Source organism: Triticum aestivum, chromosome 4A (genome assembly GCF_018294505.1).
Source record: "Triticum aestivum cultivar Chinese Spring chromosome 4A, IWGSC CS RefSeq v2.1, whole genome shotgun sequence".
Classification (NCBI taxonomy): Eukaryota; Viridiplantae; Streptophyta; class Magnoliopsida; order Poales; family Poaceae; genus Triticum; species Triticum aestivum.
Window position 1 is genome coordinate 253,657,713 of NC_057803.1, and position 14,468 is coordinate 253,672,180.

Sequence of the window (14,468 nt, forward strand, 5' to 3'; positions counted from 1 at the left end):
CCTCTCTTTTCCCTATAAATACAACCCTTAAGGCATCGTTTAGACTTAGGTTTTATTTAGTTAAAAGTTAGCCATCACTGCAACTTCGTGTACTTCATTTGTGTCCAACGACCAAACCTAGACCGCTTATGAAACCCCACTTTTATCAATACCTCATCCATATTCGCAATACTCATATTGCCTAATCATATTCTTGCTTGTTCTCCGATTGCTTGTAGGAATATACCTTTGCGGTCAGGTTGATCATGCTCCGGCATGGTCAACAATCTCTCGGAGTTGGTTTAGCGATTGCTAAGGCGCAACGTCGTTGCACATTTGTAGTCGGATCGTCAAAGTCGTCTCCACCAAATCGATAGTTATCATCTCATCGAAAGACGGGACAGCTTTGCCTCTATCAAGTGGTATCAGTTTTCAGGTTGCTAAGTGAGATTTTCTAGTTTTTCATTGTCTAGACTGCATCTGTTCTTTATACCTAAAGTCCAAGAAAAAGCGACAAAAAAATTGTAGATTAGTTCATCTGTATCCAAGACAGTTTGAGCCTTTCGCTATTATCACCTAGTTTTTGCATTGTTGAATTTTTGGTTACATCGTATGTCGAGTTGCTGGTTTTAGTGTCTAAATTTTTAGAGTTTCGAGTTCTAGTCACGTTTTATTCACGCCGCATCCGCATACACCATTGTCCACTTCATAGTCATCTTTTGCTATCGCATATCATTTCCACCGCCGCTCGTTATCCATCTGTTGTTGACCTACATCACCATCACTTCCAAACTTTTGTACACCATCATTTGTGTGTATCTTGCCATTATCACAGTTTCGAAGTATAGGACAAGAACAAAAAAAGGGTAGGATTTTGTTTGTGATCAGATCTTGTTCATCGGTTGGCGAAAAAAATAGTACAGATCTATTTGCTTCAGTTGGTTCATTGATGCCCACGTCATGCATGTGCTTAACTCACGAAGAGAAAGTTTCCTTGGGTTGCTAGTCACGTGGAGATAGGTCTTACAAAATTTTGATAAAAAAAGAGAATTGTCTCCCACGAAATAGGAGTTCTAGTATGGGTGTGTCTAGGGCACATCTAGATGTGCTTTAGTTATTGCACATCTAAGTGAGTGAATCAAGCATAAAGAGAAAAAGAAAAAAGAGAAAAAAATATTCACATGAATCTCAATGTAAGATCAATGACATATGACTTAGATGTGCAATACTTATGGCACATCTAGATGTGCTTTAGCAAAGCTGAGATTATTTTGCTAATCTAGTTTTGCCTTTTACACGAATCTCAATGTAAGATCAATAACATATGACTTTGGTTCGGAGACGCAAAAGTAGTAGGAGAGAATCAGGCTGTTATTATTTTGAGGAAGTTGAGATTGATTCCATTTCTTTCCTAGTTTGCCACGTTTGGAACTTCGGATTAGCAAAAAAAGAGAGAGAGAATCAGACCGAATCCTCCTGGCTTGGTAACTTCGGATCAGCAAAACAAACGAGAATAAAAGGCAAGTTTGGTGCGGCCTAAAACAAAGAGACAATGTTTGGCAAGGAATAAAGTGATGCCTTGTGGTTTTCGTTTAAAAGGAAAGGAAACACTGATTTCCCTTGCTCGTTTTGGGGAAGAAAAAAAGGGAGAATTTAAAGAGTACGATTCCTGCCTTGTTTGGATTGTTTTCTTTGGAATACGTGAGGGTACTACTACCAATTTCATTTTGGCTTTTCTAGCCCGCAAAAACAAGTGGCAATTTATTTTGGAAAGTTGGATCAGCTGCTGATTTGGGGATCTTTTTGCAGAGGAAAGTTTGGACGTGTTAAAAGGAAAGAAGTTGAGAAAAGGAACCTACCAGATTTTTGTAGGGATCTGCGCCCCGCCCCCCCCCCCAAAAAGGGCATAGTGTGTTGGTGTTTGGTCTGATTTTGCGAGGAGTTTTCTAGGGCGTTTGACCGCAAAAAATAGCAAGGAAAGAGCACTTGTGTTGGTAGTTTGGATCTTGGAAAGAAAAAAATGGTGGAGAGAGAAATTGCCTGGGTACACACGCGAGGGACAACATCTATATCTATACCAATATAAAACGGAAATTTTAACGCCCACACGTGTGGGCGTTTGCACATCGCCCACACGTGTGGGCGTTTGCACATCGCCCACACGCCTCCATCACTACTCATTTTGCCACGTATGAATAGATGACATCAGCATAATTTTTTTGGTTTTCGGCTTAAAAATGTTGTATCTCCTAAATAAAAAAGTGAACTAAAAATCCGTTTTCACCATTAAATTCGTCTCGACGAGATCTTCAAAACTAGACCCCATGTTGATATGTTTCGACGATTTTTTTTGCCAGAAGTTGTCACAATGTTTACACTGCAGTTGCCATAGGGCTTAAACTAAAGTTGCCATGTGGCAATTTTAGTTTGTTGATCATGACAATTTTAGTATTTTGATGATGGCAACTCCAGTACTTTGACCATGAAAATTATTTTTTGTATGAACCATGGCAATTTTACGTGCATGTATCATGGCAATTTTAGTTTATGGTTCATGGCAAGTCTAGTTTCTTAATTCCCCATTTTATAAATGTCAAAATTTACTTTTAAATGTAGAAGAAAATAGCTGAAACATATCATGGCAACTTCAGTGTAAACATCATGGAAATTCATATGCAATAGACACGGCAATTTTTAATCCAAAAAAAAATTTCATCAAAGCATATCAACATGGGATCTAGTTTCGAAGATCTCATCGCGAGGGATTTAATGGTGAAAACGGATTTTCAATTAGATTTTTCATTTAAGAGATAAAACATTTTAAAAACTGTAAATCCAAAAAGATTCCTACATGCATGCATGCGATGACGTGGCAATCTGTTTACATTAGAGACGTGTGGTGCGTCTCCCTTCCTGCCACACGTGTGGCAGTTAGCGCGACCCATATAAAAAGACCCAACGGGGCAGATCCAATTAATCTCAACCATCAAATTATGTCAATCCAATGATCTAGACTGCTTCAATGTCGAGCGCTCAACACGTTTAGCGTGCAGTTAATTTCATGCCAAATATAGTGCTAATCGCCTAATAACGCGCAAATAATATCGTTCTTAATATCCGCATGAACTTAATCTACTTCCAAATTAATGTGCATTGCATGTACATATTGACTAGTTACAGACATTATGCTGACTTGTTTGGAGATTTGGTCAGTTTTGTTCCGTGGCTTCGACAGGGAAGCTAGTTCGAGATTTATTTCTCTGCTATGTGCATCTATATGATTTTTCGTTGCATGCACCGCTTCGCGTCAGCTCTTATTTGTCCACCACCACAATATTATTGACACCTCACTCGCTCTATCACATCACTTTATACAATATCTGCAAGAGTTTTTTTTGCGGTTGTTCCTTCGCGTTGCCGTGTGATTTGACTCATGTCTTAGGCTCGCGCCTCGAGTACAATGTAGCCTAGTACCAGCACTCGAACACTTTGAGTGAATTTTTAGCTTGCATTCATTAACGTGGTTGTAGCATTTTCTTTCCACATATATAAGCCAACCCAACTCCACATATTATCTACATCGTGCATACATACGCTCACCTGGCAATCACTTTACCCAACTCTTGGAGTTATTTGACACCGCTGGTTGCCGGTCACCACCTACTTCATGGTAAGAACTTTTAAGACTTTGATATTTGCTATACTTTGAGCGTTTTACCACCACATCCTAGTAGTTCATAGGAACATTATTCTCGGATTTAGTTTCTTGTTTAACTACTAAATATGGCAGGTTCCAGAGTCAGTTGGGCATCATCGATCGTGGGAGATGTGCTACCAAAAATACAACCACCGTCACAAGAGGTGCAAAGACATCAAAATACACATAATAAGGTTCTGTTTCCATGTCACCTTTTAATTGTCATTTTAGGCCTGATTTATATATTGAATGGGAGTTTGAAATAAATACTATATTTGCTTCCCATAATTTTTCTGAACATGAAAAAGTGAAGGCCGCGGTTGGTACATTCACTGGTTTTGCTGCTATTTGGTGGAGTGAATATTGTCGGTTACACCCTGATTATATACCTACTACTTGGGATGACTTAGACTTTTCATGAGAGATAGATTTGTCGATGTTTACTATACTCATGGAATTATTAAAAAAACTACAACATTTAAAACAAGGTAGTGACAATGTGACAACATATTATGATGATTTACGAACTACCTTGTTGCAGTCCTTGTTAGAGGAAAATGAAGATGATTTTATGGATAGATTTTGGGGAGGATTAAATCATGATATTCAAGAGATACTAATTCGTGAAGAGTGGTATCATATGGACCATTTGTTTCGTCTTGCTTGCAAAGTTGAACATGAAATAAAACGACGTGTTGCCCACACGGAGAACAAGCGCACGGTGCACATTCTAAGAGTTGATATGGTTGTTCCTTCAACTACTAGGCATACCATCACAACCACATCCATTGTTGTGAGGACTACATCATCTCCACCATGTGACACATCACCACCGAGAGTTCCTACATCATCTGAGATGGTCATAAAAGGTAATGACAAAGGTACTGATCTTTCACCTCCACATAAGTACGATGAATGCCTTGTCAATTTCAATGCACCATGTGATGACCTACCCACTACTTTGATCACACCAACTATTTTAGAGGACTATGTTGATGATTTGACTTTGCCATGTGATTAAACAATTTTGAGTGAACCCATTGAGTTAACTATTGATGTGAAGGAACCATGTGAATCGGTGAATAAATCAGATTTGGATCAAATACGTTTGAAAATAATTGTGCCAATGTTTACTCATTTTGATATGACCTCTAATCTTGGTGATAGTTCATCAAGGTTGGGATGGTTTAATGATGAGTGTCGGTGTCAAAACCGGCGGATCTCGGGTAGGGGTTCCGAACTATGCATCTAAGGCGGATGGTAACAGGAGGCAGGGGACACGATGTTTACCTAGGTTCGGGCCCTCTTGATGGAGGTAAAACCCTACGTCCTTCTTGATTGTTCTTGATGATATGAGTAGTACAAGAGTTGATCTATCACGAGATCAGAGAGGCTAAACCCTAGGAGCTAGCCTATGGTATGATTGTTGTTGTCCTACGGACTAAACCCTCCGGTTTATATAGACACCGGAGGGGGCTAGGGTTACACAGAGTCGGTTACAAGCAAGGAGATCTACATATCTGTATTGCCAAGCTTGCCTTCCACGCCAAGGAGAGTCCCATCCAGACACGTGACGAAGTCTTTAATCTTGTATCTTCATAGTCCAACAGTCCGGCCAAAGGATATAATCCGGCTGTCCGGATACCCCCTAATCCTGGACTCCCTCAATGAGCATTGTCGAACTTTTATTACGGTTAAGAGCTTCACTTATATGTGCAAACTAAGTTGCAGTATTTTCATGCCTTTCACTTCTTGTGATATTATATTGGCTTTATATTTCACGACTTTTGAAGGGTGCTATTGTATAACTGTGTTACATGTGCCACAGTTGAGATCAGTAAAAATGGATGACATATACATATACAACGTCGACACCTTGTCTCTTTTGTTAGCCACATTTCAGAATAAGCAACGCCGAGGATGGCTTTGTTTTCAAGAAGGGGAGGATGATGAGGACATTGAGGCCATAGTTACACCCACAACCCCTACTACTATACCTATTGGATTGATTATTGTAGATGGCGCACGCTAGTTATATTATCAGGTACTTTCATTTCTTGGTAATGTTTCTGAAGTTCATGAGAATTTGATGCTGCCTAACTTCGATACATTTTTGTTGCTTATAGTTGAAGGGCCTAGCATGTACAAGAAAGAATGAACATTGTGTCATTACCAAGCATGAAGATGAAGGAGCGTGCAAAGAGAACAAGACGGAGTTTGTAGTGGAGATTTCCGCACTTTGAAGCCACCATGATGACATATAAGAAGATGGACGAAATATACAAGATGACTGTCGGTGTCAAAACCGGCGGATCTCGGGTAGGGGGTCCCGAACTGTGCGGCTATGCGGATGGTAACAGGAGGCAGGGGACACGATGTTTACCTAGGTTCGGGCCCTCTTGATGGAGGTAAAACCCTACGTCCTGCTTGATTGTTCTTGATAATATGAGTAGTACAAGAGTTGATCTACCACGATATCAAAGAGGCTAAACCCTAGTAGCTAGCCTATGGTATGATTGTTGTTTTCCTACGGACTAAACCCTCCGGTTTATATAGACACTGATAGAGGCGAGGGTCCCGATCTTTCGATGAGATGATAAGTATCGATTTGGTGGAGACGACTTTGACAATCCGACTACAAACGTGCACGACGTTGCGCCTTAGCAATCGCTAAACCAATCTCCTGAGGTTACTGACGATGCCGGAAGCACGGTCAGCCTGACCACGAAGGTCTATTCCTGCAAGCAATCGAAGAACGAGCAAGAATATGATAAAGCAATCTGAATATTGCAAATATATATGAGGTATTGATAATGGTGGGGATCCGTAAGCGGTCTTGGTCTGGTCGTTGGACACAAACGAAGTAAACGAAGTTGCAATGGCTAACTTTTAACTAAACAAATCCCAAGGAAAAGCTACTAGATGGATCTACTTATATAGGAGCAAGGGGTGGCGGCCAAGGAGGTGGGAGGACGTCCCAAGGCAGCCTAAAACTAAATCTAGGTCGTACAAGGCCAATGGGCCCAAGTGGAGGTGATGTAACACCTTTGGACTTGTAGTTTGACTCGGATTCTGCTGCAGCATCAGATTGTTTCATCAACAACTCAACGCTCCGGACGAATTTGAAGGTGATTCCAATTGGGTTGGAAAGTGCACGAAATCTAGTTCCAACAAAAAAAGAATCATCCAATTCGGAGTCTGTATGAAAAACTTGTGTGCGTTTTGAGTCAGGTGTGTCTGTGCAGTCCGAATCTGAATCCAGAACGTGAGAGACTTGGACTCTATCTTCTCTTGGGCCAAAAGTGACGTGAGAGAACTTTTTGGACAGCAAATAAACATCTCTTTCTTCCTTATCTTCATATGTGGATTGTACAAATGTCCCATACACCTGCAATTAGACAAAACACAAAAGTGTGTGAAGTATTGTTGTTCTGGATAACATAAATAGATTATTGAATAGTTTGCACTAGAAATCACCTGACAAATATGCATATATGCAATATTTTTGATCATATCCAAGGTAGTCATGTCCTCATCATCCTCCCCTTCTTGAAAATAAAGCCGTCCTCGGCGTTGCTTAATCTGAAATGTGGCTAACAAAAGAGACAAGGTGTACATGTTGTATATGTATATGTCATCCATTTTTACTTCCCTTGATTTTTGCATATATGACACATGAATAGATGAGTAACTTGCATAGTTCATAAAAGCTAAAGCCAAAAAATTAGCACAAGAAGTAAAAGGCATGAAAATATTGCAACTCAGTTTGCACATATAAGTGAAGCTCTTATTCATTTCAAAAGATTGACAATGTTCATCATTAAACCATCCCAACATTGGTGAATAAACCTTACTTGCATCAAATTTACATGCTACAACATGCTTAAATAAGCAAACATGCAATAAGTCATTCAACACAGAATCATCACCAAGATTAGAGGTCATATCAAAATGATTAAACATTGGTTCTTTTGCATCAATAGTTAATTCAATGGGTGAACTCAAAATTGTTGGTATTTCAGTTGTTTGATCACATGGCAAAGTCAAATTATCAACACAGTCCTCTAAAATAGGTGGTGTGATCAAAGTAATGGGTAGCTCATCAGATGGTGCATTCAAATTGACAAGGCATTCATCATTCTCATGTAGAGACGGAAGATCAGTACCTTTGTCATTACCTCTTATGATCAACTCAGATGATGTAGCCACTCTCGGGGGCGATGTGTCACATGGTGGAGGTGATGTAGTCCTGACAACAACGGATGTGGTTGTCATAGTATGCCTAGTAGTTGAAGGAACAATCATATCAACTCTTGGAATGTGCACCGTGTGCTTGTTCTCCTCGTGGCCAACACGTCGTTTTATTTCCTGTTCAGCTTTGCAAGCAAGATGAAACAAATGGTCCATAGGATAACACTCTTCATGAATTAGTATCTCTTGAATATCACGGTTTAATCCTCCCCAAAATCTATCCATAAAATCATCTTCACTTTCTTCTAAAGAGGAATGCAACAAGGTAGTTTGTAAATCATCATAATATTTTGTTACAGTTTCACTACCTTGTTTTAAGTGTTGCAACTTCTTAATCATGTCACGAGTATAATAAGCAGGGACGAAAGTATGTCGCATGGCAAATTTCAAATCATCCCAAGTAGTAGGTATATAATCAGGGTGTAACCGACAATATTCACTCCACCAAACCAAAGCATAACCAGTGAAAGAACCAACCGCAACCTTAACCTTTTTATGTTCATTGAAATTATGGGAAGCAAATATATTTTTTATGTCAAACTCCCATTCAATATATAAAGCAGGTTTAAAACGGCCATTAAATGGTGGTATAGATACATTAACCTGATCATGTGCATTTGGATGTTTGTGCACCTCTCGTGACGGTTGTGGTATTTGCAAAGGTGGTGGCACGTCTCCCGCGATCGACAAAGCCCATGAATTGACTCTGGATCCTGTCATGATTAGTAGAACAAGAAACAAAACCCAAAAATAATGTTCCTATAACTACTAGGATGTGGTGGTAAAACGCTCACAGTAAAGCAAATATCAATGTCTTACAAGTTCTTACCATGCAGCAGGCGATGATCGGCAACCAGCGGTGTCAAGTAACTCCGAATATTGAGTAAAGCGATTGCCAGGGGAGCGTACGTATACACGGTGTAGAAATATGTGGAGCTGGGTTGGCTATATATGGTAGCAAAAGATTAGCAATAATCAATTCAAAGATGCAATGTTGAATAAACGCTCAACGACGGTACTGTGCTGGTCCTAGGCTAGACCTGATAGAGGCGGGGGTGTCCCGATCTTTCGATGAGATGATAACTATCGATTTGGTGGAGACGACTTTGACGATCCGACTACAAACGTGCACGACGTTGCGCCTTAGCAATCGCTAAACCAATCTCCTGAGGTTACTGATGATGCCGGAAGCACGATCAGCCTGACCACGAAGGTCTATTCCTGCAAGCAATCGAAGAACGAGCAAGAATATGATAAAGCAATCTGAATATTGCAAATATATATGAGGTATTGATAATGGTGGGGATCCGTAAGCGGTCTTGGTCTGGTCGTTGGACACAAACGAAGTACACGAAGTTGCAATGGCTAACTTTTAACTAAACAAATCCCAAGGAAAAGCTACTAGATGGATCTACTTATATAGGAGCAAGGGGTGGCGGCCAAGGAGGTGGGAGGATGTCCCAAGGCAGCCTAAAACTAAATCTAGGTCGTACAAGGCCAATGGGCCCAAGTGGAGGTGATGTAACACCTTTGGACTTGTAGTTTGACTCGGATTCTGCTGCAGCATCAGATTGTTTCGTCCACAACTCAACGCTCCGGACGAATTTGAAGGTGATTCCAATTGGGTTGGAAAGTGCACGAAATCTAGTTTCCAACAAAAAAAAATCACCCAATTCGGAGTCCGTATGAAAAACTTGTGTGCGTTTTGAGTCAGGTATGTCTGTGCAGTCCGAATCTGAATTCAAAACGTGAGAGACTTGGACTCTATCTTCTCTTGGGCCAAAAGTGACGTGAGAGAACTTTTTGGACAGCAAATAAACATCTCTTTCTTCCTTATCTTCATATGTGGATTGTACAAATGTCCCATACACCTGCAATTAGACAAAACACAAAAGTGTGTGAAGTATTTTTGTTCTGAATAACATAAATAGATTATTGAATAGTTTGCACTAGAAATCACCTGACAAATATGCATATATGCAATATTTTTGGTCATATCCAAGGTAGTCATGTCCTCATCATCCTCCCCTTCTTGAAAATAAAGCCGTCCTCGGCGTTGCTTAATCTGAAATGTGGCTAACAAAAGAGACAAGGTGTACATGTTGTATATGTATATGTCATCCATTTTTACTTCCCTTGATTTTTGCATATATGACACATGAATAGATGAGTAACTTGCATAGTTCATAAAAGCTAAAGCCAAAAAATTAGCACAAGAAGTAAAAGGCATGAAAATATTGCAACTCAGTTTGCACATATAAGTGAAGCTCTTATTCATTTCAAAAGATTGACAATGTTCATCATTAAACCATCCCAACATTGGTGAATAAACCTTACTTGCATCAAATTTACATGCTACAACATGCTTAAATAAGCAAACATGCAATAAGTCATTCAACACAGAATCATCACCAAGATTAGAGGTCATATCAAAATGATTAAACATTGGTTCTTTTGCATCAATAGTTAATTCAATGGGTGCACTCAAAATTGTTGGTATTTCAGTTGTTTGATCACATGGCAAAGTCAAATTATCAACGTAGTCCTCTAAAATAGGTGGTGTGATCAAAGTAGTGGGTAGCTCATCAGATGGTGCATTCAAATTGACAAGGCATTCATCATTCTCATGTAGAGATGGAAGATCAGTACCTTTGTCATTACCTCTTATGATCACCTCAGATGATGTAGCCACTCTCGGGGGCGATGTGTCACATGGTGGGGGTGATGTAGTCCTGACAACAATGGATGTGGTTGTCATAGTATGCCTAGTAGTTGAAGGAACAATCATATCAACTCTTGGAATGTGCACCGTGCGCTTGTTCTCCTCGTGGCCAACACGTCGTTTTATTTCCTGTTCAGCTTTGCAAGCAAGATGAAACAAATGGTCCATAGGATAACACTCTTCATGAATTAGTATCTCTTGAATATCACGGTTTAATCCTCCCCAAAATCTATCCATAAAATCATCTTCACTTTCTTCTAAAGAGGAATGCAACAAGGTAGTTTGTAAATCATCATAATATTTTGTTACAGTTTCACTACCTTGTTTTAAGTGTTGCAACTTCTTAATCATGTCACGAGTATAATAAGTAGGGACGAAAGTATGTCGCATGGCAAGTTTCAAATCATCCCAAGTAGTAGGTATATAATCAGGGTGTAACCGACAATATTCACTCCACCAAACCAAAGCATAACCAGTGAAAGAACCAACCGCAACCTTAACCTTTTTATGTTCATTGAAATTATGGGATGCAAATATATTTTTTATGTCGAACTCCCATTCAATATATAAAGCAGGTTTAAAACGGCCATTAAATGGTGGTATAGATACATTAACCTGATCATGTGCATTTGGATGTTTGTGCACCTCTCGTGACGGTTGTGGTATTTGCAAACGTGGTGGCACGTCTCCCGCGATCGACAAAGCCCATGAATTGACTCTGGATCCTGTCATGATTAGTAGAACAAGAAACAAAACCCAAAAATAATGTTCCTATAACTACTAGGATGTGGTGGTAAAACGCTCACAGTAAAGCAAATATCAATGTCTTACAAATTCTTACCATGCAGCAGGCGGTGATCGGCAACCAGCGGTGTCAAGTAACTCCGAATATTGAGTAAAGCGATTGCCAGGGGAGCGTACGTATACACGGTGTAGAAATATGTGGAGCTGGGTTGGCTATATATGGTAGCAAAAGATTAGCAATAATCAATTCAAAGATGCAATGTTGAATAAACGCTCAACGACGGTACTGTGCTGGTCCTAGGCTAGACCGGACTAGAGACGCGAGCCTAGAACACTAATGAGGTCACGGCGTAGCACAACTAGCATCAATGAAGGATACTAAGTAGCTCTTGACAGCAAGATATAAGTGAAGATCACAACGGCAGTGAAGATAATGATGAAAAACAACTGCCAAGCAGGATATACAACAACTCTCTTTCCAACTTTCCTTTTGAAAAGTTTGAGACAATTTTCTGATAAATTCTTTCAAAGAATGCTACTAACTCAAGCTTTCCAATGCAAAAAGAATCACTCAATTCCGAGTTGATATGAGGAGTCAAAGAATTCTAAAACTGGCCTGAAAAATTGGAACAAGTTGTGTTCACGAACTTCGGAGGGCAAAAAGACCTATTTAGAAGCCGATTTTGAGGTGTCAAATATTGAACTAGCTTCTGCAACTATTTAGATGCGGCTCGTCGCTATCTTCAATTTGAGTACTCACGGAGCCAAAACGGACTTCGTATGAGGAAGATACACCTGTTTTACTGAACAGTCCGCAAAACAGATTCCAATCCGAATTCAGGTACGAGATTGATTCTAGATAGATCCAATTTTTTTTTCTTCTCTCTTTTTTTTCACGCTTTTGTTTTCTTCTCTCTCTTTTTCTTTCCTTTTTTTCTCTTTTTTTTCTCTATCTTTTTTTTCTCCCTCTTTCCAAGACAAAGTAGATAAGATGCAGATTGGATCAGGCGAAGATGTGAATGACCTCAACTATGATTATGACAATGAACAGTGCATAGCACGTGGTGGAAATTAATAGATGGGATGGTGGACAGCGGAACGGATAATGATGCAGCGGCGGCGTGACTAATGTGAACAGAACTCGAAACTCTAAAGGAACTAGACACTAAGACCAGCAACTGACACGACGATGCAACCGATAATTCAACTATGCAAGCAATGAATAGAAAATTGCAAAGGCTCGGACTGGCTTGGATAAAGGATGAACAGATCTAACTTTTTTTGTGGCTTTTTCTTGGACAATAGGTAAGAAAATAAATCTAATCTAAGAAAAACTGGAAATTCTCACCGAGCAACCTGAAAACCGATACCACTTGATAGAGGCGAGGGTCCCGATCTTTCGATGAGATGATAACTATCGATTTGGTGGAGACGACTTTGACAATCCGACTACAAACGTGCACGACGTTGCGCCTTAGCAATCGCTAAACCAATCTCCTGAGGTTACTGACGATGCCGGAAGCACGGTCAGCCTGACCACGAAGGTCTATTCCTGCAAGCAATCGAAGAACGAGCAAGAATATGATAAAGCAATCTGAATATTGCAAATATATATGAGGTATTGATAATGGTGGGGATCCGTAAGCGGTCTTGGTCTGGTCATTGGACACAAACGAAGTACACGAAGTTGCAATGGCTAACTTTTAACTAAACAAATCCCAAGGAAAAGCTACTAGATGGATCTACTTATATAGGAGCAAGGGGTGGCGGCCAAGGAGGTGGGAGGACGTCCCAAGGCAGCCTAAAACTAAATCTAGGTCGTACAAGGCCAATGGGCCCAAGTGGAGGTGATGTAACACCTTTGGACTTGTAGTTTGACTCGGATTCTGCTGCAGCATCAGATTGTTTCGTCAACAACTCAACGCTCCGGACGAATTTGAAGGTGATTCCAATTGGGTTGGAAAGTGCACGAAATCTAGTTTCCAACAAAAAAAGAATCATCCAATTCGGAGTCTGTATGAAAAACTTGTGTGCGTTTTGAGTCAGGTGTGTCTGTGCAGTCCGAATCTGAATCCAGAACGTGAGAGACTTGGACTCTATCTTCTCTTGGGCCAAAAGTGACGTGAGAGAACTTTTTGGACAGAAAATAAACATCTCTTTCTTCCTTATCTTCATATGTGGATTGTACAAATGTCCCATACACCTGCAATTAGACAAAACACAAAAGTGTGTGAAGTATTTTTGTTCTGGATAACATAAATAGATTATTGAATAGTTTGCACTAGAAATCACCTGACAAATATGCATATATGCAATATTTTTGGTCATATCCAAGGTAGTCATGTCCTCATCAGACACCGGAGGGGCTAGGGTTACACAGAGTCGGTTACAAGGAAGGAGATCTACATATCCGTATTGCCAAGCTTGCCTTCCACGCCAAGGAGAGTCCCATCCGGACACGGGACAAAGTCTTCAATCTTGTATATTCATAGTCCAACTGTCCGGCCAAAGGATATAATCCGGCTGTCCGGATACCCCCTATCCTGGACTCCCTCAATGAGCATTTCCAAACTTTTATTACGGTTAAGAGCTTCACTTATATGTTCAAACTGAGTTGCAGAATTTTCATGCCTTTGACTTCTTGTGATATTATATTGGCTTTATATTTCACAACTTTTGAAGGGTGCTATTGTATAACTGTGTCACATGTGCCACAATTGAGATCAGTAAAAATGGATGACATATACATATACAACGTCGACACCTTGTCTCTTTTGTTAGCCACATTTCAGAATAAGCAATGCCGAGGATGGCTTTGTTTTCAAGAAGGGGAGGATGATGAGGACATTGAGGCCATAGTTACACACACAGTGCCTACTACTATACCTATTGGATTGATTACTGTAGATCGCGCACGCCAGTTATATTATCAGGTACTTTCATTTCTTGGTAATGTTTCTGAAGTTCATGAGAATTCGATGCTGCCTAACTTCAATACATTTTTGTTGCTTACAGTTGAAGGGCCTAGCATGGACAAGAAAGAATGAACATTGTGTCATTATCAAGCATGAAGAT